The sequence below is a fragment of the Patella vulgata genome, chromosome 7 (assembly GCF_932274485.2).
Source record: "Patella vulgata chromosome 7, xgPatVulg1.2, whole genome shotgun sequence".
NCBI lineage: Eukaryota > Metazoa > Mollusca > Gastropoda > Patellidae > Patella > Patella vulgata.
The window spans coordinates 7,148,916-7,157,250 of NC_065885.2; the positions used below are offsets into that span (position 1 = coordinate 7,148,916).

At 36.4% G+C, this 8,335-nt stretch overlaps 1 long non-coding RNA gene across 1 annotated transcript; it reads left to right on the forward strand.

Moving 5' to 3' along the window:
• The first annotated feature begins 1 nt into the window (after position 1).
• Positions 2-4,339, forward strand: LOC130013524 (uncharacterized). The gene is made up of 3 exons (XR_008788694.1): positions 2-174; positions 1,279-1,619; positions 3,416-4,339. It is a non-coding gene; the product is annotated as an uncharacterized LOC130013524 (long non-coding RNA).
• The last annotated feature ends 3,996 nt before the right edge of the window (positions 4,340-8,335 follow it).

Sequence of the window (8,335 nt, forward strand, 5' to 3'; positions counted from 1 at the left end):
AAAACTCGTCATTAATACACTATACATAGACTGTGTTTTTCCAATGGGTAATTTTTATAGAACCCCCTTGATCTAGTGTTATACAGTTCTGTTTGTCTTTAGTAAGGTTCTAAGGGAACTCTAGTAGAAGAAAGTTGTCATAGAATAATAAGAACAAGAAGAATGGCCACCCCAGTAAGTACAACTACGTCACGTTTATAAAATAACACGTCAGTTTATGACGTCAATAACTAACCATCGTAATCTTGATAATGACTGTCTTATCTCTCGTAGAATACAAATACTGACGAGTGAGTACACGAAGCAGTGTATGTTTACTCCTATATTTGATACAACTAGTGTCTCTACATCTATGAGAGTCGTGTTGATGTAACAATTTACAAGCTCACTGGTTTAGATCATAAGGGCTGTCATAGAGTCACGTGGTGTGGTTCTGATCCGAGCATGTACCTGACAAGGAGTAGAGTCACCGGTCCAATCTCGCGGATTTTCTCCAGGTCCTCCGTTAAATGGACGTTAAACCCCAGTTCTTTCCCAGTGAGGAACTGTGTTATTGTCATTCCCCATATCACCTTTTTTCTGTCTGTGTCCACAAGCCCTAACAACATCTTCAACACGATAGAAACAGAAAGTAGGGTTTTAGCATTGAACGGAATGGTGTTGTTGTTGTCCCACCTCCATCGATCAGCAGTGGCGTACAAGGAAAGGGGAAGGAGGTAGACGGACCAGGTCATGAAATCTGGTTAGATGGAAATTGGGGGTGGGGGGGAGGGGATCAAATATCCAATCAAAGAATGCGTAGACGGACCAGGTCATAGATTCTGGTAAGATAGAGAGGTGTGTGTGCATGTGTGTGTGTGTGGGGGGGGGGGGATCAAATATCCAATCAAAGAATATAAATTTGGCTTACAGTCTAACATGCTGGTGTGAATGCGAATAAACGAGACAAGAGTAGAGAACATGTTACATTAATTTGAATACAAAGATTAATTCATCTGTTTTTGTATATATTAAATATTTAAAATGTCTTCTCGTCACCCATCTTTCAGTACTCGACCCTGTGTTTAAATCAATGAGTTGTCCCCAGGCATCAACAAACTTCTGTACGCCACTGGTCAACCGCGAGCATCTCAAACTAGAGATTCAACGCATGCGCTTAATTTACAGCTCTCTTTCTGATATTTATATTCGTCTATGATTATCATATCTAAGAAGAGAGATATTGTTGTAATAATATTTACAAGTAGAGACTAGTTGTTTATTTATTTTCTATTCCAGTTATCAACCGTTACCAACAATACCTACAACATGTATAATATACATGGTGATTGTCAAGCTGTACAGATTGGAACATCAAACACAATAAATGAAACTAGTAACCAGACCGACAGTGATGATTGCACATCCGATATGGAAGATGTGAAATTCCAGATGAATCGGATAAAGGAACAATTTGAACGAAAAGATGAAGAAATAGCTGAATTGAAAAATAGGGTTGCTGACCTGGAAGAATTTAAGAAGAAAGTAGAACAATCAGAAGTCAAGACAAACGCCAACACTAATACTAGACGTTATGTCAGGGATACGAGTAATGATATTACTCTAAAGTTACATAAAGGGTAAGTAAATGTGTTCATAATAATATATATTTTGACAACTGTCAAATTTTACATACTGTTACAAGAGTCTTGAGTTTTAACTTATATCGAATGATGAAGTTTCTATATCACGTGACTTGAATAATAACCAACTAGAGGTGACTTGAATAATATACTGACTAGTGAAACAGTGGGATGTACTTTACAATATCCATAGTCAAAATAGTATTATATATTTAATAGTGTATTTAATAATAAAGGCTCAAGACAATGATTTTATCAATAATTTATCATTTAAATAATTTATAATACTCGTGTTTCTAAGGTTTACAAAGATGATTATTGATAATGATATATTAACCTGTATTTATATCTATGGTGGCTGATTGGTAAGGAAATGAAATAAAATGAAATGGGGTTTAACGTCCAGCTGTTCTGCTCCGGGAGTCACAGTGGCTAAGTGATTAAGGCGCTGGCTCGCTGGCCTTGACGTCGCGGGTTCGCCACCGGTGTTGGTCGACAAAGTTCATCAATATTTTCCGGCGTGGTTTCCCGTTGTCAGGGATGCAGGAAGGAGGGCCTGACAAGGACAGCTATCTAGTCGTTCGGATGGGACAAAAAACCGAGGTCCTGTGTATATATTGGCGCGCACGGAAAAGATCCCTTGGCAATTGGAATTCGGTATAAGAGTAGGCCGTAGCGCGGCTGTCCGGGTAAAATATCCCTCATAACACACTGAATGGTATAAACCCGTCTTCATTAGCCCAGTCGGAGCAGAACAGTAGGATGTTAAACTCCATTTCAACTAGTTTCATTCTGCTCCGACTGGGCTAATGAAGACGGACACGCCCTATACAGTGTACTGTGAGGGAAACTTTACCCGGATAGCGGCGCTACGACCTACTCTTATATTGAATTCAAACTGTCAGGGGGTCTTATACGTGCACGCCAGTATGTAAATGGGGCCTCGGTTTTTCGTCCCATCCGAACTACTATACTACTGTCCCTTGCCAGCCCCCCCCCCCCCCGTCCTGCACCACTGTCAAAGAGGAATCTCTCCAGAAATGTGGCTTAATGTCCTACTTTTCTGGTAGTCCCGGTGACTCTTAGAATAAGACGATGGCTCGCTAACGTTGAGGTCTTGTGTTCAATCACTGCATTGGTCGAGAAAGCTCATCGGGGATAACGTATAGTCTTTTGGGTGGGACGAAAAATCGAAGTTCCGTGTACATATTAGCCAGCACGTAAAAGGCCCCCCTGACAGATAGAATTCAAGATAAGAGTAGGCCTTAGCGCTGCTATCCGGGCAAAGTTTCCCTCACAGTGCACTGTATAGCCTATGCCCGTCTTCATTAAGCAGAACAGTAGAACGTTAAACACAATTTCATTTCATTCAATTTTCCTACTTTTCTGCACCGATCGGGCTATTGAAGAGAGGCATGCGCAATGCAAAGTACTATGACGGAAATTTTCAATTTTCGAAATTCAACTGTGAAGGATTCTTTTATGTGCTCGCCAATTTGTACACAGGAGCTTGTTTTTTGTCCCATCTACACAACTAGACACTGTACTTTGTCAGACCCGTCGTCCTGCACTACCGACAGGGAGGAACCACGCTGCAAAATCCCGGGGAACTTTCTTGACCAACACCAGGATCAGTGTATATAATCATAGTATTGAGAGGAATATGGCCGATAACCCAACATCACAACATGATACCAATCAGCCACCATATATATCAGTTGATAATGATATAATATATTAACCTGTACTTATATCAGTTGATAATGATATAATATATTAACCTGTATTTATAGTTGGTCATGTAAAGATATGGGTACTATAACTGTGAGTAAGAAAGTCAGTGTTAATGATTTAAAGAAGTTGATAGAAGAGAAGGAGAATGAGAAGAGTAGTGTGATTGATATAGGGGGATATAGAGATGGTAGTGATACGTGGATCTACGGCAGTTATAACAACAAGAACGACTATAGCCTGGAACAACTTGGTGTTGTAGACCAGGACGAGGTTGTGTACTGGTTACAGTAAAATACAGTGATTATATTGATATGATGTATTGATGGGCTCCTTTATATTAAACAATGAGGTGTCGAGGGAGGGAGGGGGGGGTAGATATTACTTATAGTAAAATATAATGGTCGAACCAGAACGAGGTTAGGTATTATTGTCTCTTGATTAGGTTGTGAGGGTGGAATAAAGTAAAATGTTGGAGTGGTGATATGGTTGGTGGTGGTGGTGGGTGGGTGCTATGTTAGTGGTGTGTCGTGTCGTGTTGTGTTAGTGACGTGTTAGTGGTGTGATGTGTAGTGTGGTGTGGTGTTGTGCGAGGTGTGTGGTGGGTGTTGTGTGTGCTATATTAGTGAAGAGTATTATCAAACAAACCAGCACCCTAGTATTTACCAAGTATCTTATACCCCACCCCACCCTGATTGATATATTGAATCTTACTCTAAGTAATATCTTACCTGTCCCACCTGTCTTACCTGTCCCACCTGATTGATATATTGAATCTTACTCTAAGTAATATCTAACATCCTAATATAAAACTCGCTTACTACTGTAAATAAAGCTGTAATTCAATAGTCACGATTATCAGGTGATATGTAGTCGTGATCATGTGATAACTAACTGACATATATATAATATATAATTATATTAGTGAAACAATGTTTTATGCTTTTTATTCTAATTTTGTTTCAATAAAATATTTTATAACTAAACTAATGTCGTTTTACTAATATTTCTATGGTGTCAGGAAATGAGTTAGTTACCACTAACAGAGGGGGTCAGTCTGTGGTATCATGAAATACTGGATAACGCTGTCAACATGTGTCTAGTCATACGAATGGGACGAAAAAAGAAAATCTATCTTGAAGAAATAATTCTAGGAACAGTTGGCTGCAATGGGCAATTAATACAGGGTGACGTACACAATATGTTTCTAGTCATTCGAATGGGACGTGCAAAAAAAAAACCCCAATCAAATACAGATTACAGATGCTTTACGCACGACCAAAGGACTTTCTCGTTGATTAAAATAAATACGCAAATACAATCTGTATCTAATCTAGATTAAATGAGTTTTTAGTGGTGACTTGAAAATTGTGAATCTTTAAGATCCTTTAATTTTTAATGGCGGAGGGGTTGAATGGACGAATGGTTAGTGCGTGCGCGTTGTATCAATAATGTTTGTCATATTGAGTCAACTGGCGTGGGTTCGATTCCCAGGTTGTACGCGATAAGGAGTAGGGTCGCCTGTCCAACCTCGTTGGTTTTCTCCGGGTCCTCCGGTTTCATCTTACTTCAAAAGACCCCTACGCGCAAGCAAATTATTGAAAAAAAACTGAACCATGTTAGTCCCGAAATGACAATGTTTGTGTCGAGAGGACCTCTCTCTCTCTCTCTGGCAACAAATTCCAAACGTTTTAGTTTTTTTTTTTAGTTTTTTTTTATTTATTTAATTCACAAAAATATTGCACACATACAAAATTAAAACAATAAAAGTTACATCAGTTTAAAGTCACCATCTAATTAAATTTGATATTGATTTTATCATTAATTTCTATATAGGAATTCATTGAAAATAGTAATAAATATTTATGTCGATTACTGTGCTTTGACATATACTGATACAAGTAATTCATGTGTTTAGTTAGAAGTGTTTTAAATAATTTACACAAATCTACCCTGGTGGCTTCATTTAAAAACAAAATTCTCCGTTTGATAATAGCTAATCTAGCAAACGAGAAAATAAAAATTAAAAACAGATTATTGGCTTCATTTCGCACAGGATAACCAAACAGTAACCACTGACGAAAATCATCTAGTCCAAAACCCGAGGATTGGAAAAACACCTCTATAAAATCTAAAATATATTCATGCAAATTCTTAACAGATTTGCAATCTAGAATTATATGCTCTAAATTTTCAATAGAATCTTTATCACAGAATTTACAATAAGGATTATTTATTTTACCAATATTATGAAGCTTCTCATTAGTCCAAATGATGTTATGAACAATTCTATAATCATTATCTAACGATTCTGAACTTTTATTCATAGCAAAAACAGACTTCCATACCACTGGCCAGTTGATGTCGTACCCTCGGTGCTGCCAATAAGATTCGCAGACAGGGGGTTCAAAATACTTATCCCTTATAGACCGAAGACGTACTTAATTGATAGATAGCATAGATGTTATCATTCATAATCAGTTCAAAATCTAATTCATAGCGTATAATATCACTCTTAGAGCGAATTATTTTAGTCCAGGACACTGGCAAACATTTAAGAAACAAATTATACTGATTTTCAATTTTCTCATATTTACAATCTGGTAACGATTCTCTAGCCATTTCAAATATAGCGTCAACTGATAAAAATCCTGGGATAAAAATATAACATAGATCAGAAATTTTGACTAAACCGGCTTCTATAAAATCACAGAAATATAAAGTTTTATCATCATATACAATCTGTGGATTATCAAATAATGGTTGATTGAGGATGTCATTATAATTATCAGCAACTGGCCTTTTACCATTATGAAAGTCATCCCACGAAATCAGCATAGATCTATAAAAAGATGGCAACACCTTTAAAGCAGGTTTAGAATAGTTAATAAATAATAATTCAAATGAACACAAATAATTTTTATAAAGTTTTAAAAAATAAGTCATAAAATATTTCCAGATAAAATTATCTGGACAGGATAAATATTTAGATAGCCAGTATAACCTAAATGCTTTCTGTTTTAAAATAACAGAATTCAGATTAAGACCCCCAACATCAGTACTACCTAAAATAGAAGTCCTCTTAATAAGGGGTGGTTTACCATTCCAAATAAAGGATCTAATAGATTTTTCAATACGATCCTGAGCCCATAGTGGAATTTCTACAACTCTTAATAGATACCATAAAGTTGATAGACACATGATGTTGACAATTAAAACTTTACCACGTAACTGAAGCCCTCTCTGCCTCCAGAGATTAAGTATTCTGCCAATTTTATTAACCTTGGAATCCCAATTTGATCGTTCACACATTGCTTCATCCGGACCCAAATACACACCGAGAAACTTTGCCGCTCCATGTAAAACTTTAACAGGTAAAGAGTCAGGATTTGAAACAGAGGCACTGCCCGCTAATAAGAGCTCAGATTTCTCGGCGTTAATTTTGGCTCCCGAAGCCGAACAATAAACTCCAACTGTGGATAGAGCTTCATTTACAGAATCTAAATTAGATAAAGACAAAGTTGTGTCATCAGCGTGTTGAAACACGGTTGAATTATAATCACATCCTGGAACAGCAAAACCCTTGATATTCTCATTAGACTTAATAAGTAAATTTAATGGAACTGAGGTTAATACATATAACAAGGCCGAAATTCCACATCCTTGGCGAACAGAGCGAAGGATAGGGAATGATAAAGAGACATGCCCGTTTACCTTTACCGAACTTCTAATGTCTTTATACAAGATTTTAATAGAATTGATAAATTTCTCACCAAATCCAAATTTATGTAATAAATTGAACATATAATCATGAGAAACCCTGTCAAATGCTTTCTCGGCATCTAATTTCAAAAGATACAGAGGAAGGTCTTCAAGTTCAGCAAAGGAAATAAGGTCACGTATGTTAAGAATATTGGTAGCAATATCCCTGCCTGGAACACAACAAGACTGATCAGTCGATACAAGATCAGCTACTACTGTTTTTAATCTAAGAGCTAGTGTCCTGAAGAAGATCTTGTTATCAACATTTAAGAGACTTATGGGTCGCCAATTACGTAATTCATCTTTATTACCACGCTTTTTGAAAAATAACGAAATTGTCCCTCTCTTCATGGAATTACTGAGCTCTCCCATCTCCTGTATATTAGAAATAACTTGAAAATAATATTTTCCTAAAATGTCCCAAAAATGCAAATAAAATTCGACAGTAATTCCGTCCGGACCGGGAGATTTCCCTTTCTTCATGCCCTTTAAAGAATTGTACAATTCATGAATGGAAATATCAGAGTCACAATATTTAGATTTAGCTTCATCTAACTGATCAGTAATTAAATCAAATAACTTATTTTGATTGGCCTCATTAATTGGTTCATTCGTATATAGTTTTGTATAAAATTTAACACATTCTTCAAGAATTTCAGGAGTTGAATTGACAAAAGAACCGTCAGATCTTTTCAAAGTCTTAACAATATTACTCTCCTGTTTAAATTTTTCTAAATTAAGAAAATAACGTGAGCATTTGTCTGTATCGAGAGCATCACGGGTTTTTGATCTAAGTATAGCCCCGTCACATATCTGTTTTTCATATTGTTCAAGTTTATTCTTTAGTTCATAAATTTGGGTATAGTCGTAATTTTTAACTGTATTGGCTTTAGTATAATGAAATTTAATGCAGTCTGAATCTGCCAGAAATCGTCCTGCTCTTGTTTTCTCCTTTTCTGGGCATGTAAAATACTAAATTGTTTTATACGGTATTTCAAATTGTCCCACCATACTAATTGTTCAGTTTTATATAAAGGACAGGAAAGGGATTTACTAATTAATGATTTGACACCTTCACAATATTCATGTTCTTTAAGATACTTGTTGTTAAAGATCCACAATCCAGGCCCTTTATCATAGTTGTTAAAATTGAGAATTGCAGTAACGAAACTATGATCACTAGTTGTAGTATGGGATATAAAACAATAAGATATAAACAT